Genomic DNA, 27,866 nt, shown 5'->3' on the forward strand with positions numbered 1-27,866 from the left:
CTAGAGTCTCAACATCTTTTTTACATCACAGTATTTCAAGTGTGTCCTTACCAAGGCCTTATAAAGTGGTATTAACACTTCACCTGATCTTGATTCTATCCCTCTGTTTATGCAGCCTAGAATCATGTTGGCTTTTTTGGCAGCTGCTGCACACTGCTGGCTCATATTTAAATGGTTGTCCACTAGGATTCCAAGATCCCTCTCACAAGCAACGTACCACCTATACTGTACCTGTGCATTTCATTTTTCTTGCCTAAATGTAGAACCTTACTCTTTTCACCACTGAATTTCATTTTATTAGATAGTGCCCAATGTTCAAGTTTGTCAAGATCCTTCTGTATCTTAAGCCTATCTTCTGGAGTGTTGGCTATTCCTGCCAGCTTGGTGTCATCTGCAAATTTGATGAGTTCCCCATTTATTCCCTCATCCAAATCATTGATGAAGATGTTGAAGAGTACTGGGCCAAAACAGAGCCTTTGGGTACTCCACTGCATACTTCCCTCCATGTAGATGCAGTTCCATTGAGAACTACACATTGAGTGCGGTTGGTCAGCCAGTTACGAATCCATCTGGTGGTGATGCTGTCCAACCCACATTCTTCTACTTTATCTAGTAGTAGGTTATGGTCTACATTATCAAATGCCTTACTGAAGTCCAAGTAAATTATATTGACGGCATTCCTCTGGTCCACTAATTTTGTCACTTTGTCAAAGAACGCAATAAGATTAGTCTGGCATGATCTGTTTTTGACAAACCCATGTTGGCTTTTGGCTATTACTTTGTTTACTTCTAGGTGTTCGCTAATTCGTTGCTTGATTATCTTTTCCAGAATCTTTCCTCGTATTGAGGTCAGGCTGATAGGTCTGTAGTTTCCTGTATCTGTTTTTTTCCCTTTTTTGAAGAAAAGGACTGGAAAAGAAAGCTCTTTTCCAGTCCTCTGGCAGTTCCCCGGTGCTCCAGGATCTCTGAAAGATATAGTTCAGTGGTTCTGAGATCTCGTCTGCCAGTTCCTTCAGAGCCCTGGGGTGTAATCCATCCGGTCCTGGTGATTTGAACTCGTCTAGGGTAGACACGTGCTCACTTACCATTTTCTTCCTTATTTTAACTTGGGTTCCTAATCTGATTTTTGTGGTGCTGTTTTTGATAGGTTGGACTGTTTTATCCATTTGATGGCTAACCTTTTTGTCCTCCCGTGCCATGACAGTGCACATGCATGCCCACCCCACACCCATAATGCAATGCGTGCACAACACACACACCCTGCGCCCCTCCCTCTGCGTATGCGGCACGACCCCCCGCACCCCATTTTGGGCCTACCAGGCCTCCCTGAAGCCTCCTGCGACCAAAAACAGGCCATGGTGGGGTGGGCCACACCCTTCCATGCCTTGTTTTGGGCTTAGCAGGCCTCCCTGAAGCCTCCTGGAACTTAAAACAGGGCACAGGGGACAATGGCTCCCCCCCCCGTGTTCCCCCCATGCATGCGTGCATCTCCTGCATGCATGTCAGGGACCTGAAAATCAGCTGGCCGGTGGGAGGTGCACGCACATGCACGGTGGAGCTGATCTGGGGCAACAGCTCACATGCCCGCAGAGAGGGCGCCACGTGCCACCTGTGGCACGTGTGCTATAGGTTTGCCATCACAGGAATAGGTTACCACACAGAGTGGCTTCTTTCCATTCACTGGAAGTTTTCAAACAATGGCTGGCTGAAGAATTCTGAGAGTTGAAGTCCACAAGCCTTAAAGTTGCCAAGTTTGGCAGTCTCTGGTGTAGTGAATCTTGCAGCATGCAGGAGATTGGACACGATGAGCCAAACTCAGGTTCCTTCTCAATCTATGATTCTTTTGGAGTTGAATTAAAGGATTGGGAAAGCTATCATCCTAGTCAGTTGGTTCTTTGGATTGGGTTTATGGGACTTGGTTTCCCTCAATAGAGCGAATAGAATAAAAAATTTTTATTGGCCAAGTGTGATTCGATACATGAGGAATTTGTCTTCGGTGCATAAGCTCTCAGTGTACATAAAAGCTATAAATGATAAATCATGATCTTAATCATCATAAATACATTCATCATAAATCATAAGATACAACAAAGTGATTGTCATAGGATATTAAATAAGCAATCAACATAAATCATATTAGGAAACTAAATAAAACAATATAAACCAGTGGTTCTCAACCTTCCCAATGCCGCGACCCTTTAATACAGTTCCGGTTGTTGTGGTGACCCCCAACCATAGAGGAGTGGTGTCTCAGTTCCTAAGACCATCAAAAATATGTGTTTTCCGATGGTCTTAGGCGACCGCTGTGAAAGGGTCATTCGACCTCCAAAGGGGTCTCGACCCACAGATTGAGAACCACTGATATAAACCGTAAAGATACAAGCAACAAACTTATAGTCATAATTAGAAAGGAAATAGGTAATAGGAAGAATGAGAAAAACAATAGTAATACAATCTTAGTACATAGTTTGACAGTGTTGTGGGAATTAGTTGTTTAGCAGAGTGACGGCATGGGGGAAAAACTGTCCTTGTGTCTTAGTTGTTCTGGTGTGTAATGCTCAAAGAGTCGTTTTGAGGGTAGAAGTTGGAACAATTTATGTCCAAAACGTGAAGGGTTTGTAGATATTTTCACGACCCTTTTTTTGACTCATGCAGTGTACAGGTGCTCAGGACCATTAACGTAGTATCATTAAACTCCCCTGTACAGACTGTATATTTGAAATGTAACACAGATTCACAAAAATTTCCAATCCCAATTTTTTAAAAAAATGAGATATAAAAGTTTTTGGTTTCAGTGGACCAAATGAGGTCCGTTCTGAATACTGGCATCCCTAACTGAGCACATTCACACAACCTGCGAGGCTACACTCACAATCAGATAGATTTCCAAACTAAAATGCAAAATCCTGGTACCAATTTCATTTCCAGTCTCTATGCCTGAAGCTAAGATTTCCCAGCCTCCTTGTTTTTCAAAGGACTCCTCTGCATGCCTACAACCAGCCTACAATCAAGGCAGCACAGAACAGCTCAGAGGCTGCAAATCAGCAACATTTTGCAATTACATCTGTAAAGGTAAAGGTTCCCCTCGCACATATGTGCTAGTCGTTCCCAACTCTAGGGGGCAGTGCTCATCTCTGTTTCAAAGCCAAAGAGCCAGCAGTGTCCAAAAACGTCTCCGTGGTCATGTGGCTGGCAGGACTAAACACCGAAGGGGCATGGAACGCTGTTACCTTCCCACCAAAGGGGGTCCCTATTTTTCTACTTGCATTTTTACATGCTTTCGAACTGCTAGGTTGGCAGAAGCTGGGACAAGTAACGGGAGCTCACTCTGTTACATGGCGCTAGGGATTCGAACCGCCGAACCGCCGACCTTTCTGATCGACAAGCTCAGCGTCTTAGCCGCGTCCCTCTAATTACATCTGAAGCCAACCACATTTTCTTGAAAAAAGAAGAATTGTTGCACATAAACTAGCCATTCATTAATCAGACCAAAACACAGAACCACAGTTGGACTCTGGCTTACGCCAAAGGCCTCTGAGCCACGTTCAGTCAAGACGGGAAAAGTAACAACCAAAATGGTCAGGGAGTTATGAAAGTTGCTGTTATCCAGTCTGGTTGCTGTTATCATAAGTCCCAATCGTGACCTCTTAACCCTACTTCGGAATTCATGGTATCTCTTCACGTGGCATGTATTTGCTGTTGTGTTGCAGAAATGTCTGGTATAAATAACTGCATAACTCCAAATATAAACCTGTGTGAAGCTGCACTTGTTTGGAAGAAACACACACACACACACACACACTTAAACCCAGGCGAATGAGCCAAGTCAAATGCACAATTAGAAAGGAGGAAAAGTATCTCCCACTTTTAACTTTTCTAGGTCTTATCCTAGAGCAAGCGGTAACAGGTTTAAAGGTATTTATTTGCTTCAATATTTATAAAGAAGAAGAAATGCACGTGGAATCCTACTCTGAATAAAAGCAACATTTCAGAACATCAATATAACAAGCAATAATTACAACCCCAGCTTAACTGATCACACAAATGAATAGTCTACAAATGTCATCCTTGCAGCTACTGGGTATTTCAAATAAAATATAAAAAAATGCTGCATTCCTTTCTTCTTTCCTAGTTCTTAAAGTCTCAGATCTTCAAATCAGTTTGTGGTTACATGTGTGCACATGAGAGCTTATGCACCGGGAACAAATTCCTTGTATGTCCCCTCACTCTGCTCTAGTCTACCCTATCCTACCCTATCCTACCCTACCCTACCCTACTCCTATTTCTATTCCTATTCTATTCCTATGCTACTCTACTCTACTCTACTCTACTCTACTCTACTCTACTCTACTCTATTGAAATTGTGAGGAAGGAAAGCAAACTATGACCACATCAGTGGTGGGTTCCTACCAGTTCACCGAACCGGTAGTAGTTTGGCAGCCTGGGTTGCTGGAACCGGCAGCGACCCAGGCCTGCCATGCCCTTGAACCGGTTTTCCGTAGGTGCCGCCATCTTGTTTTTTGCTTCTGAGCATGCATGGAGCAATTTTATTGCTCTGTGCATGTGCGCGCACGAAGCGCCCACAAGTGAACAGGCAGTAGTGACTGCCGGAACCCACCCCTGGGCCACATGCAAATTAATTTATCTTGACTCTAAAGAAGCATGCATCAGTATAATGTGTGTTGTTTAAAAAAGATGAATTGTAAATTAGATGTCTCTGGCTTAAGATGGCACTAATACCATAATCCTTGATGTTGTTACCTGAGTGTAAATCCCCACCGAACACAGTAGGGGTTAGTCACTGGTTAAATGAATAAAGAATTATTTAATGAATCCATTTGCTTTTATATGCACGACAGAGGAAACTATACCCTAATACGAATTATGCAAAGCTACAAGCTAATCCTGAATTCAGTCTGTATTTTATTGAATGGTTAAACTGTTCAACTTCACCTCCAGCAGTTGTATTGACAGCAACTGGTCTGGATGGTTTTAAAAAGGACTGTGCTGGATCATTCATAATTAGGCTATGAATGTATACAAATAGGAATGGCTGGAATAATAAGCAGTGAGCCTTAAATACTGGTTGTGAAGAAGTGATAATTGAAAGGGATGAGTGAGTGTCTTGCCTTGCAACAGAGCAATATTTCTCTATCCTGGAAGGCTTAAGATGTGTGGACTTAAGCTTCCAGAATTCCCCCATCAGCATGCTGGTTGGGGAATTCTGGGAGATGAAGTCCACATGCCTTAAAGTTCCCAAGGTTGAGAAACACTACAAAAGAGGCTTGGAAGCTTTCCATATTCATGAAACCTTATGTCATTTCCCCATTAACTTCTGCTAGTCTTTTTTACTTCATCCTTTTTTATACCAAAATAAAGAGAGAGGATATGTATCACTTCAGAGATGGCTGGATGGTACTATGAGGGTGAAATATGGAATGACAGACAGGGAAAATGACTTCATTCATAATGCTCATTCATAATGTACTCAATGCAAACATGTTTAGTAGGTCAGATCGAAAAATCGTCCTCCCCTTCCTATTCCTCTGAACTCACCCAGTCAGACAGACAGAGGAGGTTCACGCTTCATGTTAAGCCATGATTTACTTTATGGTGATTATTTAAAAATCACAATTGGCAGGGTTTGCACAAGAGATGAAGCTACAAACAAGCAACCCTGGGATATTAGAACACAGCATGAACTAGGCTACGCTCACTTATCTCTGCAGAATATACCACAGAGACATACTAGGTAGTCCTTGACTTTTGACCGGTTACTAAGCAACCATTCAAAGTTATCGCAGACCCTTCCCCACCAAAGAAAGCTACCGTATTTTTCAGCATATAAGACACAGTTTTCCCCCCTAAAAGAGACTGAAATGTTGGGTGTGTCTTATACTATAAAGACTAACTTTATTGTCACTTTGAAAGTATACTAATCGGCATACATTAAAATGAAAATTTGTTGCATACAGTTCTCAAAAGATGCGTACTGGCTCTGCACCTCCAATGTATCCTACAGAAACGTGAGAAACTAAATAAATAAATACAAAATTATGCATATACCCACATATATTATATGGCACAGAGAAACAACACAGTCTCTCTCTCTCTCTCTCTCTCTCTCTCTCTCTCTCTCTCTCTCTCTCTCTCTCTCTCTCTCTCTCTCTCTCTCTCTCGTGATCATCATGAGAGTCCACCATGAAAACCTTTTTTTTCCCCACTTGGAACTGAACCCAGGACATTTCTTCCAAAACTACGTACAAAGTTTTTCTAAGCATTCATTCAGAATCTAACAATCTTGTTGCTCTCTGTCTTCTCTTGCGTTTGGGGAGAATGCAGCCCAAGTTTTGACCTTCTGGTAAAAGTGGATTGTTATTTGTTAATCTTTAAAAATGGGGCAAAACTAATGACTGTTTCTATGGACTTGGGGACAATGCTGAAAAAGCAAGGTCAAAAGTGCATCAAATGTAAAAGATGTAAGTTATCCAGAGACCGGAAAACGAAATTATGGACAAGATAAGAACATCCGTAACTGGTGATAACAATCTTTAATACTTTACTATGCTAATCTGGCACTTTTAATGGGAGTGCAGTTCCTTTCTGATAAAAGAATCCAGCCAGTTGATAGCAATTTGTTTCAGCAAGTTTGCTGCTGGTTGTCCCTCTGGGGCTCTTTGTTAAAGAATCAGGTCAGACACAGAGTGTTTGAACCTTTGAAGTATTTCCAGACATCACATCAATAGATCGATGTCAGATTTATGTTCCCCTATTATTATTATTTTGCATGAGGTCTTGAGTTGTAATTTTCTCTCTTGTGTTTCTCCATTCAAGGGAGAAGCACATCTGGACAGTGTTGTAACTCACCGGGTTCTGTGACTGGAAGCTTCACTAATTTGAGCTCAAGTCCCAACTGAAGTTTTATAGTCTAGGAAGGTGAATTCACGGCCTCTTTAAATGTAACTGGTGCTGAACTGGTGGTGTAGGGTTTCCTGCCTGAGCAGGGGGTTGGACTAGATCATGCTGGCTGGGGAATTCTGGGAGTTGAAGTCCACAAGTCTTAAAGTTCCCAAGTTTGGACACCCCTGGACTAGATGATTAGGAGACTGGAAGCTAAAACATATGAAGAACGGTTGCAGGAACTGGGTATGTCTAGTCTAACGAAAAGAAGGACCAGGGGTGACATGATAGCAGTGTTCCAATATCTCAGAGGCTACCACAAAGAAGAGGGAGTCAAGCTATTCTCCCAAGCACCTGAGGGCAGAAGAAGAAGCAATGGGTGGAAACTAATCAAGGAGAGAAGCAACTTAGAGCTAAGGAGAAATTTCCTGAGAGTTAGAACAATCAACCAGTGGCACAACTTGCCTTCAAAAGTTGTGAATGCTCCAAGACTGGAAGTTTGATGTTGGATAACCATTTGGCTGAAGTGGTGTAGGGTTTCCTGCCTGACCAGGGGGTTGGACTAGAAGACCTCCAACACCCCTTCCAACTCTGTTATTCTATTAGGACACCTGATTTTTTAAAAATCACCAACTCCTGTGAATGATCCAGGCTCAGCGCGACTAGTGCTCCCCCCCCCTTTTGGCTCACTTTTTTCACCCTCCCCAGACTCCAGAGGCTTTCTAGGAGCCTGGAGAGGGCAAAAACAGCCTCCCCGGCCCCCCGGAGGCTTCCGGAGCTTCCGGCTGTGTTTCTCCCTTCCACAAAGGAGGATCACATGATCCAGACACAGCAACTGTCATAAATACAATACAATACAATACAATACAATACAATACAATACAATAATACAATACAATACAATACAATACAATAGTAGAGTTGGAAGGGACCTTGGAGGTCTTCTAGTCCAACCCCCTGCCTAGGCAGGAAACCCTATACCGTTTTCAGACAGATGGCTATCCAACATGTTCTTAAAACCTTCCAGTGTTGGGGCAGTCAAAACTTCTGGAGGCAAGCTGTTCCACTGATTAATTGTTCTAACTGTCAGGAAGTTTCTCCTCAGTTCTAAGTTGCTTCTCTCCTTGATTAGTTTCCACCCAGTGCTTCTTGTTCTACCCTCAGGTGCCTTGGAGAATACTTTGACACCCTCTTCTTTGTGGCAACCCCTGAGATATTGGAACACTGCTATCATGTCTCCCCTAGTCCTTCTTTCTCTTCAGCTAAACATACCCAGTTCCTGCAACCGTTCTTCATATGGTTTAATCTAACAAGTTATCTTAGTTTTGATCTCGTGACCATGGGGATGCTGCAAAGGTGGTGGCTGTGAAAAATGGTCATAAGTCACTTTCTTCAGTGTTGTTGCAACCAGTGATGTAAGCCAGTTGCCGCGCGACTGAATTTTGATCACACAGTCATGGGGGATGCTGTAAAAATCGTAATTATGAAAAACGGCCATAAGCCACATTTTTCAGTGCCCTTGTAACTTTGAACGGTCACTAAACAAACTGTTGTAAGTTGGGGACTGCCTGTACTTCTTGAAAAGGTCAGAAATTGCTGTTCCGACTGGCTGGGGAATTCTGGGAGTTGAAGTCCACAAGTCTTAAAGTGCCCAGGTTTGAACACACTTGCTCTAAATAAAAGAATACAAATGACCAGCTGCCTGCAAGGAATATAAATCCTTCCATTCCCCACTATCTTGTCAAAGCTGAAGAAGCTTCTTGGATGAGAAGGGAAACGTCTTCAAGGAAACCGAAAATAACAAGAAAGTCCAGCTGCCTCCTGAAAAAAGCACCTTTGGGACACCCATGAGCTGGATGACTGGGGATCTCGACAGACGTCTGTCTCTTACAAAACAACCAAGCTGAGGGAGGGTGAGTAGCACTGGCAACTAAGCCCACAGTCTGCTTAGAGAGCAGGTTCCGACCCCGTTAAATCTCTGCCCACCCTTCTCCCTTGCAGAGACGCACAGCCGAAGCGCAAGCGAGCCCCTTCCCCGCTCGACGAGCAGGCAAACCCAGTTTTTCCCTGGCAGCTGGCTGGCAGCCGGGTGGGCAAAGAAGGGCAAAGAGCCGCTGGCAGCTGCCGCCCTTCTGAAGGGGGAGGGAGGGAGGGAGCCAAGCCTTCGCCTCGGGTCCTGACAAGTTGCAGCAGCTGCTCTTCTCCTCTCGGCCAGCCGCTGGCCACTCGCACCCCCCTGGCCTGGATGGGAGCCGAAGGCGGGTGGGCAGCGGGTCGCCCCTCCTTTTTCCCAATCCCACGTGCCCTCTCAGATGGCGAACTGCAATGCCCATCACTCGCAGCCGGCAGAAGCGTGCCTTTCGGTCGCTTCGGAGTCCGCGGAGATCCAAGCCTTACTCCAGCTGGGAAAGCTCTTTTTTTTCCCCAGATCAACAGAGTTGGAAGGGACCCCGTTAGGTCATCTAGTCCAACCCCCACTGGATCGGACCTCCTCTCCCATCATCCACCAGGCAGCCCTGGGTCATCATGGGTTTCCGACCTCGAAAGTTTAACGCGTAGTCGGGGGAACGGCGGGAGAGACCCCCCATCTCCACCCAGCCAGCCAGCCACCCAATTCGGCCGGAGAAGGTGAAGGGAAGCCGCGATCTTCTTGAGCCAGGGACCCCTTTCCGAAGACGGGACGGGGGGCTTCTCCTTCCTTCCTCCCGGGAAGCCAGAGGCGTCCGGGTCTTTGGCGCGCAACTCAAAAGTAGTTTTTAAGAAATAAAAGGCAACCGCGCCGTCCAGCCTGGGCAGCCCTCGCCGGGGCTTCCCCCGCTCCCCAAATGACAGCCGGGGCAGATTCCAAGCGAGGGCGCGGAGGGGGCCCGCCTGGCCAGGACCTCCTTCCTTCCTTCCCTCCCTCCTTCCCTCCTTTGGCTATCCAGGGGGAGGCTCCAGTCACCCCAGTCCCAGCGGGGCGGTGGGAGGCAATACGCTCGGGGCGAGCCAGCCCAGCGACCCTTCTCCCAGCCCGAGAGGTCCCAAGGCGCGCCAAGACCTCCGCTTACCGGCGTCCTCGCCTCCCGTCCCGACTCCTTCGCCGAGCCCCGGCGGCCTTTCACCTGCCCCTCACGGCCGGGATGCGGGGGCTTTGGGGGAGATTCGCGTCTTCCGAGCCGGGATAAGCCGCGAGACCCCCGTCAGTTTGGGTCCCCCGGGAGACGAGCTGTGTGACGGCCGCCCAGCCTTCCTCCTCCTCCTCCTCCTCTTTCTCCCGGGCGAAAGGTGGGCGAGGTGGAAGGGCAGCCCCGCTTGGGAACGCCGAGCTCCTCCGCGTCGCCGTCCCTTCCCCACGCCCCCTCGCACTTGGCTTCGCTTCTCCTGCAGCCGCTTCCCCGCTCGCCCGCCCGCCCGCCTTCCCCTCGGCGTTCATTCAAGGCGAGAGAGCGGCCCGCCTGCCCCAGCGAAGAGGGGCGGGGCCGTCGCCGGGCGCTTGCCGAGGCGGGAGGCGGAGGGGGGGAGGAGAAAAGAGCCCTCATTGGTGGGGCGGAGAAACCCTCCTTGAGTGACAGGCCGGAGCCAGGCTTCTCCCACCCGCCCGGACACCCGCGCGGTTAGATGTCTTGGAGGAGAACTGGACGAGCGGCGGCGGCCGGCGCTTCGTTTCGGGCTTGCAACGTGGAACGTGGAGTATCGGAGTCGGAAGGGACCTTGGAGGTCATCTAGTCCGACCCCCTCCTCGAGCAAAGAGACCTTCTCTCCCATTGCGGACGAGCGGCCGTGCAGTCTAACCTTTAACAGATTTTAACACGTTAACCGAGTTGGAAGGGATCTTGGAGGTCATCTAGTCCGACCCCCCGACCCCGCTCGAGCCAAGAGACCCATTACTGAGGAGCGGCTGTGCACTATCATCTTTAGCAGATTTTAATAGGTTAACCGAGTTGGAAGGGACCTTGGAGGTCATCTAGTCCACACACACCCCAAGCAGGAGACCCTACACTAGAGGTCTTCAAACTTGGCAACTTTACGATTTGTGGACTTCAACTCCCAGAATTTCCCAACCAGGGAATTTTGGGAGTTGAAGTCCACAAGTCCTAAAGTTGCCAAAGTTGGACACCCCCACTGTAGACTAAAACAAAGCAGAATTTCTCAAAGCATCTTATAGCACGTTGCCACTCTAATAGCACCAGCCAACTCCCATTCACTATGGAAAAGGCTTGTTTTGCATCATTTTTCATTTATTTATTAAATTTGTATGCTGCAAATTTCACTATCCAAAGCACCTCCGAACAGCTTACAATACAATACAAAGGTCATTGCTTCGAATCCTAACAGATCCGAAGGTTGCAGGAAGTCCACAAGTCTCAAGTTGCCAAGTTTGGGGACCCCTGCCCTACACCATTTCTGACAGATGGCAGTCCAGTCTCTTCTTGAAAGCTTCCAGGGATGAAGCTCCCATAACTTCTGAAGGCAACTTCTGTTCCATCCATCGATTGCTCTCACCATCAAAAAATTTCTCCTTGTTTCTAGGTTGAATCTCTCCTTGGTCAGTTTCCATCCATTATTCCTTGTCTGGCCTTCGGGTGCTTTGATCTTAACAAGGTGCTCCATCACTAGGGGTTTCAAAAGAAGAAGAGACTGGGTGGTTGCTTGTCTTGAGATGGTAGGAGGGTCTCCTATTTGAGTAGGGGGCTGGACTAGAACACCTCCAAGGTCCCTTCCAGCTCTATTCTAAATCAGTCTCCAGCAAGGGGAGGCACCCGCAACGTCTGAAGGCAAGGGGGGGAGGAAATCTGGGCTGGGAAAACAAGATGGCAAGTGGAACCAGCTGGGAATCTCCCCTCCCCCTCGTCCCCCCCCCCCCCAGCAAACTCTCATTTTAGGGGTCTGGAAATAATCACTGCACATGAGAAAATGGGGGATGTGCCGTGGGGACAAGTGGGTGCAGGGGGAGCAAAGAGTCGAAGGCTTTCATTCCATTGCTTAGCAGGCGAGAAAGATGCTGGGAAGCCCCTCTCCTCATTTCCCAAGACCACCCAGTCCAGCCAAGTCATCAGACTCACCACCACAATTGCAGGGCAGTTGCACGCTAAGCGAGCAGGCCAAAAATCCTGGTTTGTGGTCATTACATTTTGCTCCCTATGGCATCCTTTATGTAGAATAGAATAACAGAGTTGGAAGGGACCATGGAGATCTTCTAGTCCAACCCCCTGCTTAGACAGGAAACCCTACACCACTTCAGTCAAAATGGTTATCCAACATCTTCTTAAAAACCTCCAGTGTTGGAGCATTTACAACTTCTGGAGGCAAGTTGTTCCACTGATTAATTGTTCTGACTGTCAGGAAATTTCTCCTTAGTTCTAGGTTGCTTCTCTCCTTGGTTAGTTTCCACCCATTGCTTCTTGTTCTGTCCTCAGGTGCTTTGGAGAAAGCTTGACTCCCTCTTCTTTGTGGCAACCCCTGAGATATTGGAACACTGCTATCATGTCTCCCCTAGTCCTTTTTTTCATTAAACTAGACATACCCAGTTCCAGCAAATCATTCTTCATATGTTTTAGTCTCCAGTGCCCTAATCATCTTTGTTGCTCTTCTCTGCACTCTTTCTAGAGTCTCCACATCCGTCTGATAAACCCACTAGATTCGTTTTTCTGGCCATGTACATGTATACATCAAAACTAGACTGTGTTGTTTCTCCATGTCATATAGATGGGCAAATGCACAATTTTGTTTACTTATTTATATTTTTTGCCGTGTTTATCTTGTGTATATTGGAGGTGGTGACCCTTTGAGAGCCCTATGCATTGAAATGTCATTTTAATGCATGCCGATTAGTGTACATTCAAAGTGACAATAAAGTTATTCAATAAGTCTTGCACTGAGGTGGGGCCTCTTCTGGAAGAATGCTGGAAGGAGCAGCTGGTCATCATCAGCATGTAGAAGAATTGTCCATTGTGATTTCCTCAGGAGGAGGCCTTCCTCTCATCCCATCCCGTGGGCCAGGCAGCCTGAAGACCTCCTCTTGTTTGGCTACTGCCCTGGCAACGGGGACTCCCCCAAGAAAGGGGAAAATGAGTAGATGCATTGTAGGAACCTGGATTAATTAGAATCAGCTTCACACTTGGCCAGCATTTCATTCATGCGAGGGGTTTAAGGAGAATGCCATCCTAATACAGGGGTGTCCAAACTTGGGAACTTTAAGACTTGTGGACTTCAACTCCCAGAATTCCCCAGCCAGCCATGCTGGCTGGGGAATTCTGGGAGTTGAAGTCCACAAGTCTTAAAGTTCCCAAGTTTGGACACCCCTGTCCTAATATTAGTGCTGGACTAGTCCAGGTATCTGCAGCCGCATGTGGCTCTTTCATCCCTCTGCTGCGGCTCCCTGACACTCAAAATATGCATCCCAAACACCAACACCCACTGCTGACACCCACCAGCATATGATATATTGAGCTTTTCGACCGCCAGTAGGCCAACTATGGATAAATCCAAGAAAAGTTTCAGAAGTAAACAGAATGTTTAATTCAACTACATATGTTAGTTTTGAAGCCGCTCAGGAAATAGTCAGGCATTGAAAGGGATTTGTGGTTCCCGGTGTTTTCTTTTCTGTGGGAAAGGGGTCCAAATGGCTCTTTTGAGCGTTTAAAGTTGCCAATCCCTGGGCTAGTCCATGCAGCCCTGGATTAACCATGGGGCAAACTGAACACCTGTTTACATCTCCAAAGAGAGAAAGGGGGCACCACAGAGGTTTTATCCCTAATGATCCCGTACTTCAGGCTTTCACTGCCTTGCTCCACCTTAGCATTGCATCTCCCCTCTTCAACTTTAAACTGCATTGATTTTTTAAAAAAAGCATTTCTTTTGGGATGCTGTTTGACTGAAGTTGAAAAGTTTGGTATGAAAGTGTCGTCAGATATCACCTTCGTTTCTGCCTCATTTGGGGTTTGTAAATCATGGGCTAAGCGTAGCACGAAGATGGGCAGTTCTCACCCCTTCAGGGTACACTTTATTTCCCTTTAATATCGTATTTTTTGGAATATAAGACGCAGCGGAGTATAAGACGCACCATGATTTTGAAGAGGTAAATTTTTAAAAAACGTTTTGGCACTCTGCAGGCCTCCCAAACCCTCTGCACACCTCGTCTTTTGCAAAAAAAGGGGGGGGGGGCATGCAGAGCTTTGGGAGGCTTGTAGAGTGCTCCTGGGGGCGGGGGGGGGGGGCAAAAACAAGCAAAAAAACGGGCTGTTTTTCACAAAAACGGTCCGTTTTTTCCAAAAAAGGGGGGGGCATGCAGAGCTTGTTTTTTGCCCGTTTTTTGCTCGTTTTTGCTCACCCCAGCTCTCAGGAGCACTTTGCAAGCCTCCCAAACCTTCTGCATGTCCATTTTTGAAAAGGGGGCAGGGTTTCAGGAGGCCAAAAATGCTGTATTCAGTGTATAAGACGCACCCAGATTTTCATCCTCTTTTTGGGGGGAAAAAGATGAGTCTTATACTCTGAGAAATACGGTAATAGTAGTTGTAATAGTACCACAGGAGCATGGCAGTGGCGGTGATGTGGCAATGTCACTGCAAAGGAGAAGACCAAACCTTAAGCCAATTTTTTGAAGGAGTTGGGATGGAAATGTTACCTCCAAACGCCAGCACAAATATTTGGAGTGTTTATGGATAAAATACTCACTTACACAAAAATGGAGGGTGTAACTAGTACTAAAGACAGATACGAGCAGTTATTACAGGTAGTCTTCAACTTGTAACCATTCATTTAGTGACTGTTCAAAGTTACAACAGAACAGAAAATAGTGCCTTATTTTCTTCGTTTTTCACATGCAAGGCAGTTGCAGTGTCTCAGGGTTGTGTGATCACCTTTAGTGACCTTCTAATAAGCAAAGTCAAATGGGGAAGACAGATTCACTTAACCCTCACATTATCTTCTGACCGAGGCTTCCCAAGAGCCTGAAGCAAACTCCTTGTACTGACAAAAACCCCTTTTATTAATTTACTGTGAGTTCTGCTCCTTCATATCCAACCAAGTCTTTCAAGGGAGGATGTACAGTCACAGACCTTATCTGGCTTGGAGAGCTGCCAGGCCGATAGCTGCAAAATGTGGCAAGGAGTCTCAGAGAGTCACGAACCAATTAAGCAAACTAATTCCCTCCTGCAAACTCCACTCCCCTTTCGCTCCTCTTTTATTTCCTCTGGGAGGAGCCATTCATCGTCCACCTGTGGCCTTACTCCCAAGTCAACCCCTGTTCTTTAGCTGTTCCCTTCGTCTGGAAACCCTGCACATGCACACACTGGGAACAGGCTCCAGCTGTTCCTCTGCCTCAGTGATGTCTGACTCCGAAGGCAACTGATAACTGGCATACGGCTCTGGCCCCCTCTCTGCCTCTGACACAGAGCCCTCTTCAGAGCTTTCCCCAGCCTCCAGGACTGGCCCATGTTCCTCCCCAACCTCCTCACTGTCCGAATCTGCTGCCAGCTCCACTGGCTGCTGGCGGGCCACAACACATTACTAACATAACAACTGCAGTGATTCACAACTATGCCAATAAAGGTCGTAAAATGGGGCAAATCCACTTAACTGTCTTGCTCAATTTTGGGGCCGATTGTGGTTGTAAGATGAAGATTACCTGTAAGTGCAACTTTTCAAACTTGTTGAATCAGTGCCATTCAGTCAATAAACTTTTGAATATACACAGGGGACTTGATGCTCCGGGCCAGTTAGAGATGGATGCCTTGCCTCTTAAAATTTTCTTTGCAATTACTTGATGGCCGTGGTTAGGCAAATGACGGCTGAATGTGATAGGCGAATCCTCTCATTGTGGCACATTCAGGACACTTTCTGCGGGAAGCTTTGAGGGGCATCTTCCTGACATACTCAGCAGAAATCAAGTAGAAAAACCTGTCCTAGATTGGGCCCCTCCAAATGACAGGAAGTGTTATATGTACTCCATTATTATTTTTTAAAGAAAAACTCCCTGCACATTAAAAAAACAGCAGGTCTAAAAAGCTGTTGGGCCAGCTTTTTCTTCCCGGCACACCATTTCACTGGAGGCAAGGTGGAGAACATTAGAAAAGGGCTACATTCTCGACAGCAACATGGAGAAAATGGCAAAGGGAGGCTTGTTTCCTTGGATACACAAACATCAACTTGAGTTTACTACGTTTTGCTTTGTTTGCTTCCAGGTTGGGAATTGTGATATTACTCAACCCTGTCCTTCACAGCCCAGGCCTTCTTTCTGTCCATCAAGGGAAAGACTATAAACCACGGCTACTTTCTTAAGACGAAATGGGATCACTTATCGCAAGTGATCTTGGCCAGCTCACTACGGCCAACTCACCACAATCAGTTCATAGCACTATTCCACAATGTTATTTGTTTCACATCATTTAAAAGCGATTTTAATTTTTGTCATTCATGTTTCGTTTTGTCCCTTCTTTTACATCCTTTGTTTAATGATTCCATTTCACAATATCTTTGACATTATGTAACTTTTGTCCTGTGGCAAGTTGCCCCACGGCGAGTTGGCCATGGCGAATTGCCCCATGGTGAGTTGGCTGTGGAGAGCTAGCTGAGATGAATTGGCTGTGGCAAGTTGTCCTAGATCAGTGGCTAATCTTTTTGTTGTCGCGTGCTGAAAGCGCATACATGTGCCCATTGTTGCGCATGCGTGCCCACACATATAATGCAATACATGCACGACACTTCCCCTGCGCACTCCATGCCCCTGTGCATGCTCCACTCCCTTTTCCCCACCTTGTGCATGTGCGCACAACAACACCGCCGCCGCGCACCCCTTTTGCGCCTAGTAGGCCTCCCTACAGCCTTCAGATGCTTGGCAACTGGTTCACACTTAACGACTGTTGCTGTGTATGGGATCACCTTTTGCGACCTTCTGACAATCAAAGTCAATGGGGAAGCTACATTCACTTAACAACCAGGTTACCAATTTATCAACTGCAACCGAAGCAAGAAAGGTCGTAAAATGGGGCAAAAGTCACGGAACAAATGTCTCACTTAACAACAGATATTTTGGGGTCAATTGTGGCCGTAAGCCAAGGATTACCTATATAGAGTTTGCCTGTTGGCTGTTTATGAACTCTTTCAATTTATTTTTATTTTTATTGCCTAAATTAATGTAAGCCACCCAAAGTCATATCTTGAGTCAAATAGTCTCCAAATTGTTTAAATAAAAAGTAGGTTAGCATGTTATACAAGTTACAAAACAAGTGTTAAATTCCACATCAATAGTACAAACTGTCCTCCTTATATTTGTTTAGGCACATCAATTGAGTTTGTGTCAACTTAGTAACAAATTATACTTAAAATAAGTATGGGGGAGAATCTTTTGGTGTTTAAGAGCTACTCTCCAAGAAACAACAAAGAAAGCTAAAATGCTGGGTGTATCAATTACCACCCATGGCTTGGACTTAATGGGGGAGAAAATAAATGAAATTTATCATTTTTATTTTTAGAACAAAATTATACATACACAATTAACATTTTTTTAAAAATTAAAAAAACAGAAGACAACCCCAAACAAATTAAAAATACAAATTAAGAGAAGGAAAAACAAAAAAAAAATCTATTTTTTTAAATCAAATGTCACTAAAGGTAAAGGTTCCCATTGCACATATGTGCTAGTCATTCCCGACTCTAGGGAGCAGTGCTCATCTCCGTTTCAAAGCCAAAGAGCCAGCGCTGTCCAAAGATGTCCCCGTGGCCATGTGGCTGGCATGATTAAACACCGAAGGTGCACGGAATGCTGTTATCTTCCCACCAAAGGTGGTCCCTAATTTTCTACTTGGCAGAAGTTGGAACAAGTAACAAGGGATCACTCCATTACGTGGTGCTAGGGATTCGAACTGCTGACCTTTCTGATTGACAAGCCCAGTGTCTTAGCCACTAAGCCACCGCGTCCCTTCAAGTGCTACTAGTTTACTAATAAATACAGTACTATTATTGTAAAATATCACAAAATCTTCACCACGGTAATCCATATAGCTGACTCCTTCAATTAGTAGAAAATGTTGCCTTTTCCAAAAAGATAAATTGAACACTTCTTACAATTTTTCCTTAATGCCTGGAATAATATCCCATTTCCAATGTCTCATTATTGTTTCTTTAGCCACTCTCCTATGCTCAACTCAATCATATTTCCTGATAAACGGTCAGAGAGGATGAAGGTCTGGACTTACGCTATTGCTGCTTCCATAGAGGATTGGAATAGAAATGATTGGAACGATGGAAGAACTTTATTTGCTTGTTATATTTTTTTTCTTTGGAAAATAAAAGGGCACAAACAGTCCTGCTGCAGAGCAGTAGAACTCGTGTGAGTGGGATAGCAGGTTTTTACAAGTTCCTGCCACTTTTAATCAATTTATCTTTCTGGAGAAGTGCAGAGGCAAGAGACGGCTTTTCATTTTTAGATCTTCCTTTGGATCAAAGTCTCCTAAGAGCCCACATATAAACTTGATGGATCAATCATCAAATACAACATCCCAACCCCCACACCCCTCCGCCCGCTCCTTGGAGAACGCACAGAAGCCAGGATCCTGACATTTCCAGAACACGCGATGTGCTGATTGGGATTGCTTCTTTATTTTTTATTTAGGACATTTGTTTATTGCGTCTTTGGAGTAGTATGCCAGGAAAAAGCATATACCACGATGCAAATGTTTAGCTGCAAGAACAGTTCCGGGAAAAGGGCAAGGAAGATCAGGAATTAGTCAACACCAGGTGAAGAGAACGGCGTGGTTTTTGGTTGGTCTACTCATTGCCAAGCAGTTGAACAATGTACTTACAAGGAGGTGAAATTGAAGATTGGTTAACATCTGGCAAAACCTGCATGTTAATGAGAGAGCCAACAAAAGGGCAGTACCAGGCAACTACAATTACCAATTACCTGCTTACCAACAATTTTTTAAATTGCTAATTAGTAAGGGTAGCTGATGCAGCATCTGGTTGGAAACAAGTTCTTTCCATTGGAGCAGAAAGGAAATCCCCCCAAACATCAGAGGGACAAAAGATCAGTTCTTAATTGACAAGTCAATTCTGGAAAACCGTAAGAGAAGGAAGGCCAACCTGAATGTTGTTTGGATCGATTATAAGGAGGCATTTGACCTCCTGCCCCATGACTGGATAATCAAGTGCTTAGAAATAATAGGAGTCACTAGAAACATTCGAAAGTTGGTGCAGGACTCTACCCTCATGGCCTTCTGTGACGTTTTGAAGACCCAGCTGTTCCCTTAAGAGCTGGGATAAAATTAGATAAATGCACATTAGAAAGGTGGGTGGGCGCTTTGCTGTTTTAATGTTTTAATCTGTTTGATTTGATAGTTTTAATATGTTTTTATATGTTGTTTCAAAGTTCAAAAGGATAACTATTTCTCTTATCCAGCTTGGAGAGTCCAACTTTCACTTCCCTGGAGTGTTACAGCGAATATATGGCTTGCATGATTCTGATTTTTATAGCTACAGACACATTATGGCTTGAATATCTTTGCTCAAACTTTCTGACTAGTGCACCCAAAACAAGCAAATACTCTTGGGATCTTTGAATTTCCAAAAGTAAAACTTTATTGGATACACAATTTTGGTACTGGAGAATCAAAACCAGCTCTGGTTTACCAGCGCAAATGCTTGCCTAGTTAAGCAATAGTTTCCCCTTCTTCTCATCCCGGGTGACCACATTGTCCAATTATGGTATGTCCTTTTGTTATGGGAACAGTTCACCTCCTTCTCGAGCATCTACAGTGGTGATCTTGATGGTTTCTAGGCTCTTAAACTCGGTGCACAAATTGTCAGCACTCCATTCCACCCGTCGCTCCCTCCAGTTCATTGGCAAGTTGAATAGCGCTAAGGTTTGAAAGAAGCAAAGCGGTTCAATCCTGACAATCTTTTTCAAGGCCTTCGTGTCTATTCTACCAAGTTTTCTACTATTCTTAAAGCACCCCTTTTTATCTTTGAAGAACACTTTCATTTTGTCTGATCCATGGTGAAAGAGAATAGTATCTGCTGACTCTTATAGCCCGGGTAAACAATTTGTTGTATTCCTGGTCTTTTTTTCTTCTTCTTACTGAGACCTTACAATTCCAGCTGGCTGAGACTTTTGGTGTAGATGGGAACCCACCAAAACACATGAATGATACTTCTGCTGTATGGAATTCTTGTGAAAGATTGGTAGCTCTACCAGACAGAGGCTGCAAAAATCCAGATGACCACTCGCTGGCATCAAATAAAGCTTTCTATACTTTACTGCCATCTATTACCATGTTTAAAGGTGGCTCAGTGGCTAAGACATTGAGCTTGTTGATCAGAAAGGTCAGCAGTTCGGCGGTTTGAATCCCTAGCGCCGCGTAACGGAGCGAGCTCCTGTTACTTGTCCCAGCTTCTGCCAACCTAGCAGTTCGAAAGCATGTAAAAATGCAAGTAGACAAATAGGGACCACCTTTGGTGGGAAGGTAACAGCGTTCCATGCACCTTTGGTGTTTAGTCATGCGGGCCACATGACCATGGAGACATCTTTGGACAGCGCTTTGAAATGGAGATGAGCACCGTCCCCTAGAGTCGGGAACGACTAGCACATATGTGCGAGGGAAACTTTTATCTTTATTACCATGTTTACCGCCATGGAATTCAGGGGGGCGGGATTGCTGTCCTTTATTCTTCATCTCATGGAAGACTCTCAGATGAGCTTCTGGCAAGCAATTTAAGAACCGTTGCTCTCACACAGCAATGAGGAATTCTTGGACTCTGTAAAGCTGGCTGGATTTTTAATTTTCAGCTTTGTCCCAGTATGTGGTCCTGGCTGATGAAATCTATAGTCCAGCAACTTTCAGAGAAGCCGTCTCTTTAAAAAAAATGACATTTAACAATAGGCATATTTCAGATCTTAGTGAGATTTACTATTCCCTTGACACCAGAAGATATAAGCTGGATCACCATTAGGATTCACTTAGTCTAAATAAACATGAATTACGGAAGACTGGTTTATTATCTGGTGGAAACACAGTCAACTCTCCGATGTTTCTATATTCAAGATCTGAAAGGCTTTGACTAAGAAGATACATGGCTCTTCGTTGGCTTCAAAACAGCTGATCAATTATTAATTGGCTTCCAATTCAGAATGGCATACTAAATTTATCCCCCTATGGCTTCATTTCAGGCAGTAAACTTTGGATTAATTTATATTTAACTTTCTGGAATGAAAAATAATAGCTTAACGGAGTTCATGCTATGAAACAAAAATGTAAGAAATTAGGAATTCCTTCACACAACACACCAGTAGGATTGATTTTCATTTCTTAGATTCACATTCACTGGCAGAGGACTGCAGGAGGCTGTGGCAGCCGAAAATGGAGTTGGGAATCTGTTTTCACTGGCAAAGGTGCCGACAGGAATGATGTCAAGCTGGCCATGCCCACTCTGGCCACACCCACCCCAGCCCTCTGAGGTCAAACACAACTGATGCCCTCAATGAAATCGAGTTCAACACCCGTGATCTAGGTTATGATTGTCCCAAAGGTGCTTTCTCAAAAGGCAACTGGACTTTGCATGAAGATGTTTCACTTCTCAGAACTGAAGATGCTTCTTGGACAAGAAGCTAAACGTCTTCAAGGAAAAACAAAGTCCAGTTGCCTTTTGAAAAAGCAACTCTGGGGGTCTCCTCCTTCTTTACTGCTGATAAATTAAGAGAGCCTCTTGCCCTGCCCATTATAAAGCCAGGGAATATGCTGTTTCCTATCTACCCATTCCCTAGGCAGCATCCTTGTCCCATATTCCAAGGTGTTTCCCACATACCATTGCAGCCCAGCAATTATATAGTGGCTCTTTTAGCTGGCATGAGCATGTCCTTTGCCTTCTGGCCCTGGGCACCTGTGCGGCAGGAGGGTCTCTGGTTCCTTAAAAGCAGCCTCCGTTGTCCATCTGCCAAGTCTCCAGGCTGATCCTAGTCTCAGAACCTGGATCAACATGAACAGCAGCTAACCCAGGGATGGCAGGGAACTGCAGAGTGAAAAAGTTGGTTTTCTTTTTGTCCTCTTTATGACACGACACTTCCTGACCCCGTCAGCCCTTGTTTGATCTGCTTTTGATCTAGATCAGTGATGGCTAACCTTTTTGTCCTTGTGTGCCAAAAGCACCCGTGCGCGTGCCCACACCCATAATGCAATGTGTGTGTCACACCCCCTGCATGTTCCACCTTGCACATGTGTGTGCAACCCCCAAACACTCCCCCCCACCCCCATGCATATGCGTGCAAACCCCCCGCATCCTGTTTTGGGCCTAACAGGCCTCCCTGAAGCCTCCTGGGACCAAAAATGGGCCATGGAGGGAAGAGCAGCGCACCCCCTATGCTCCCCCCGCGCATGCGCTCACATCTCCTGCATCCACGCCAGATACCTGAAAATCAGCTGGCCAGCAGGAGGCACGCACGCCTGCATGGTGGAGCTGAGCTGGGGTGATGGCTCTCGTGCCCGCAGAGAGGGCTCCAGTTGCCACCTATCATATGCGTGCTACAGGTTTGCCATCACGGATCTAGGTTTTAGTGTACTTTCAGAAAAATCTTCAAGCCCTGCTTTAAAACAACGCAAAAACAATTGAGAAGCACAAGTCAGCAGTTGCATGGTGAACTAGACGTTGGCTGTTCCTTTGCGTCAAACAACCATGTCACCCTTTGACAGATGTTAGGATATTTTTCGGCATATGCTCAACAACCTACAAGTCTAAAGCAGGGGTCAGCAAACTGCAGCTCTGGAGCCGCATGTGGCGCTTTCCTCCCTCTGCTGCAGCTCCGTCACCGGTTGGCGCCACAATTTTGAGAGGAGCTTCCGGTGTGGGGGGGAAGAGAAGCACAGTGCGCCAGGAGAAGACTCTATGGCAGGGGTGTCCAAACTTGGCAACTTTAAGACTTGTGGACTTCAACTCCCAGAATTCCCCAGCCAGCTCTGCTGGCTGGGGAATTCTGGGAGCTGAAGTCCACAAGTCTTAAAGTTGCCAAGTTTGGACACCCCTGCTCTATGGCAAGGAGAGGGTTTTCCAGTTGTCTCCACAATTGATAGCGTTTTCAGTTATGACAGGTAGAGGAAAAGGTACACCGCTCTAGGAGGAGACTCTATGGTGGGGGGGACTGAACTTCCGGTCAGCTCCAGAACTGAACAGGGGGCTTCCGGCTAGGGCCTTTGTGGCTCCCGGTGTTTTCTTTTCTGTGGGAAACGGGTCCAAATGGCTCTTTGAGTGTTTAAGTTTGCCAACCCCTGGTCTAAAGGAGCAATAGATCCTTGTTCAGAAGCAGGCTGAAGGCAAATTGAGTGGTCTTTCAGAAGAAACATAAACCCATTTCCCAAACAGCCCGTAAAAGACCAAGATAGGTGCTGGAAGACCATGTGAAATAAGATTTCTCCTGTTCCAAGCCTCCTCACACCTGTCAGCTGTTTTCAGGGATGGCAAACAGGTGCTGGTAGCTCAATTTCATGCTTACTATCCCTCCTAGCAATGCAATAAGTTGCCAGGGCTGGGAGGGGCAGCAGAAGTCAGGAGAGATCATGGATATCTACCTGCCAGGAGCCCAGTCCTATGACTTTGATGTAAAGATTGAGCCAGTATCTCTACTCCTCAAGAAAAGAGTGAGGTGGGAGGTGGGGGAGGGTTAGGGTGGAGGGCGGGGCAATATATATGTATGAATAAATTAGAAGATGGGATTAACGAAACATTGTTATTTTAGGAGAAATTTATATTAAGAGTTATATATGTTAAATTAGCTTAGAAGATGGGATCAATGTGCTATTATTAATCTAAGAGAAATTTACATTGTGTTTGTAGGGAGGAGAGGGGGTACAATATGTGAACGAGTAATTTACTTTAAGACGGGGGGCGGGGAAGGGGCAAAGTATTTGGTATAATATTTGAATGTGAATTTTTGTGGGGGGGTTGGGGGGGCATAGCATTTGTATGAGATTTACATTGTATGGCGGGGGGGGGGTGAAAAGGGGGAAAATCTGTTTGTATAAAACTCTTTTAATAAAAAAGAAAGAAAAAAAGAAAAGAGTGATCCAAAGTCTAAAACGAAGGGAAAAAATGAATTCTAAAGCTTACATTCCAAAGAATTTAAATTCTAAAATAGATAGGTAGATATGGGGATATGTGGCTTGATTATTTTTTTCTTTAATAGGATCTCCTGGGTATTATTATTTTCTGTTCACAACAATGTGAATTAATAGCTACCAGTTCCTCCTCCCCTCCTCCTCTTCTTCTCCTCCTTTTTTCTCCTTCTTCTTCTTCTTCTTCCTCCTCCTCTTCCTTCATCCTATTTTCCTCACAACAACCCCGTAGGGCCAAAAGAGGGTGACTGGCCCAAAGTCACCCAGCCGGCTTTCATGCCTCCCGACTTCTTTTTCTGCAATAAAGCAACTTATCTGGCTTTGTCACATCTTTAAAACTTCTGCTGTAGGCAAGTTTATAAACATTGAGTTCAGTGTTTGGGGTGTCAAAGGTAATTGCCATACCTGGGTAAGAAGTGAAGCAATTTCTACCACCCCCTAGCCATAGTCTGGGACTTCATAGTCAAGCAGAATTGTTGGGCTCTTGGTACCTACCTAAAACCAAAAAACAATTCCTTTTCAAAGATAACCCTTAGATCAGTAGTGAAATTCAATTTTTTTTACTACCGGTTCTGTGGGCGTGGCTTGGTGGTGGGGTCCTGTGACTGAGTGGGCATGGCAACTTGATGTCACTCATGGCCACGCCCACTCAGTCACATGTCCACCAAGCCACGCCCACAGAACCCGGTAGGAAAAAAATGTGCGCATGAGTCCATTCACAGCAGAGCTGCTGCTCTCTTTATGGTCCCCCCTGGCCCCCTCCCTCCCGGGGGTTGAAGTACCTTAAAGGGACAGACTGCAGCTTCTCTGCTGTGAATGGAGAGAGAAATGTTTGGATTGTCTCTGCTGCATTTAACATTGAATTCTGTGACAGAGACAATCCAACATTTCTCCCTCTGTTCGCAGCGGAGCTGCTGCTCCCTTTATGGTTCCCCCCCCTGACCCCCTCCCTCCCTGGGTCTATCTTAAATGGACAGGCTGCAGCTGCTCTGCTGTGAATGGAGGGAGAAACATTCAGATTAGGTGGGTGGGTCAAGCGGCCAGAAGAGGCAACAGGTGACCAGGTGGGCAAAGGTGGAGCCACCAGTAGTGGTGGGTTACGGCCGGTACACCCCAGTATGGTACCATTCTGGTACGATGCTCTGGAGGGCCCACCCGCCCACGGTCCTTACCTGTATTTGACCCAACTGGGGCATTTGCACATGCGCATGGAGCGTACGGCACCTTCACGATGCTCCGCTGAGCACCTGGAGCGTTGCGGGTGGTGGGTGCGCATGCACGTGCAGCACGCATGCAGGTGGTGGACACCCGGCCCCGTTGCAGCATACCGGTTGCGAAGGGATCCGGAACCCACCACTGGCCGCCAGGGATTTTTTCCACCAGTTCAGAGAACTGATGCCAATCGTCCCTGCCGGTTTGCCTGAACCGGGCCAAACTGGGAGGATTTCACCCCTGCCTTAGATATCCCCCTTTGGCAAGATTTTTAAGAATGGTGCAGGTATAAGAATGCCAGCAACTAAACTGAATTTCCTATCTGCATCAACATTTACCCAACGTACATAACAGGTTTTTCTCAACTTAAAACCAGCGAGTCTTGTGAGACCATCCTGGGAGGAGTTTGATTCTGTTGCCCCCGAGGATTTGGACAGGTTGCATGGACGGCTGCGACCCACCACATGTTTAATGGACCCGTGTCCCTCCTGGTTGGTACTGGCATCTTGGGAGGTGACCCGAGGCTGGCTTCTGGGCCTAGTGAATGCCTCATTGGGTGAGGGATCCTTACCAACCGCCTTGAAGGAGGCGGTGGTGAGGCCCTTACTTAAGAGGCCTTCACTCGACCCAACGGAGCTAGCTAATTATCGTCCAGTCTCCAACCTTCCCTTTCTAGCGAAGGTTGTCGAGAATGTGGTGGCGCAGCAGTTTCCACGACACCTTGACGAATCCGATTATCTAGACTCACGCCAGTCCGGCTTCCGACCCGGGCACAGCACGGAGACAGCCTTGGTCGCGTTGGTCGATGATCTCTGGAGGGCCAGAGATAGAGGTTGTTCCTCTATCCTGGTCCTATTAGACCTCTCGGCGGCTTTTGATACCATCGACCATGGTATCCTATTGCACCGGTTGGAGGGGATAGGAGTCGGAGGTACCGTTCTGCAGTGGTTCGGCTCCTACCTCTCCGACCGGAAGCAATTTGTGTTGACAGGGGGGCAGAGGTCGACCCCGAGGCCACTCACTTGTGGGGTGCCACAGGGGTCGGTCCTCTCGCCTCTCCTGTTCAACACATATGTGAAGCCGCTGGGTGAGATCATCCGTGGTTTTGGGGTTGAGTATCACCTCTACGCTGATGATACTCAGCTGTATATTTCAACCCCAAACCACCCCAACGAGGCTGTCGAAGTGATGTCCCGGTGTTTGGAAGCCGTCGGGGTCTGGATGGGGGACAACAGACTCAAGCTCAACCCCTCCAAGACTGAGTGGCTGTGGCTACCGGCACCTCGGTTCAGTCAGCTGATTCCTTCACTGGCCATAGGGGGTGAACAATTGCCCCCTGTGGAACGGGCGCGCAATTTGGGCGTCCTCCTTGATGCCCGGCTGTCAATGGATGACCATGTGGCAGCCGTGGCAAGGGGGGCGTTCCACCAGGTTCGCCTGGTGCACCAATTGCGCCCCCTACTGGACCGGGATGCCCTACGCACGGTCACTCATGCGCTGGTGACGTCCCGCCTGGATTACTGCAACACTCTCTACATGGGGCTGCCCTTGGGACGCGCCCGGAGACTGCAGTTAGTTCAGAACGCAGCCGCGCGGGCTGTGATGGGGAGTACGAGGTACTCCCACGTAACACCTCTCCTGCGCGAGCTGCACTGGCTACCTGTGGTTTTTCGGGTGCGTTTCAAGGTGCTGATTACCATCTTTAAAGCGCTCCATGGCACGGGACCTAGTTACTTGCGAGATCGCATCCTCCCACATACATACATCCCTGCGGCCAATCCGCTCACACAGGGAGAGGCTTCTCCTGGTGCCGTCCACTAGGCAATGCCAACGGGCGACACCAAGGAGTAGGGCCTTCTCTGTGATGGGCCCAACCCTCTGGAATGACCTCCCCCCCGACATCAGAACCACTACTGACCTCCGCTCCTCCCGGCAAAAATTGAAGACTCACCTGTTCCGATTAGCAGGCCTGGCATAATTACAACTGTTCCTCCTGGTAAATGCACTATTAACTGGTTTTTTAGGGGTATTGTTTTTAATTTAATTTGTGTGTGTTTTAGGGTTTAAAATTATATTTATATATACTGGCTCTGTACAGTTCTTTTAATTCTATTTTAACCTCCTCCATTCTAACTGTACATTCTAACTGTACATATTCAATTCTATTTATTGTATTTTGTATATTCTTTACATGGACTGTACACCGCCCCGAGTCCCTTTTGGGAGAGGGGGCGGTCTAGAAGCACGGTAAAATAAATAAATTCATTTAGCAACTGTTCAATGTAACAACAGCAATAGGGGGAAGGGGGGAGACTTATGACTGGTCCTCGCACTTAAAACTGACATGGCATCCCCACAGTCACGTGATCAAATTTGGGGACTTTGATATGTGCAGATATTTATGACAGCTGTGTCGTGTGATTACCATTTGTAACCTTCCCAGCTGGCCTCCGCCAACCAAACTCAACGGGCAAAGCTGGATTCATTTAATGACAGTGTGATTCACTTAGCAACTGCAGTGATTTGCTTAACCACCACGGCCAAAAAAAATGTTGTAAAATTGGATGCAAGTCACTTAACAACTGTCTTGCTTAGTAACCTCTGGCCTTAATTGTGATTGTCAATCAAGGACTGCCTATTCCGCAAAATCGTTCTTGTTTTGTGTCTTTAATGTCT

General features: G+C 46.2%; 1 protein-coding gene across 2 annotated transcripts in view; it reads right to left on the reverse strand.

Moving 5' to 3' along the window:
- The window catches only part of PDZD2 (PDZ domain containing 2), a 361,218-nt gene extending 350,996 nt beyond the window's left edge, over positions 1 to 10,222 (reverse strand). For both annotated transcript variants that reach the window (XM_081942592.1, XM_081942591.1), the window contains exon 1: positions 9,951 to 10,222. The gene's annotated coding sequence lies outside the window, so the exon portion shown is untranslated. The remainder of the gene's footprint in view (positions 1 to 9,950) is intronic.
- Positions 10,223 to 27,866: the final 17,644 nt, after the last annotated feature.

This window comes from Natrix helvetica (genome assembly GCF_964273705.1).
Source record: "Natrix helvetica genome assembly, chromosome: 2".
Lineage (NCBI taxonomy): Eukaryota > Metazoa > Chordata > Lepidosauria > Squamata > Natricidae > Natrix > Natrix helvetica.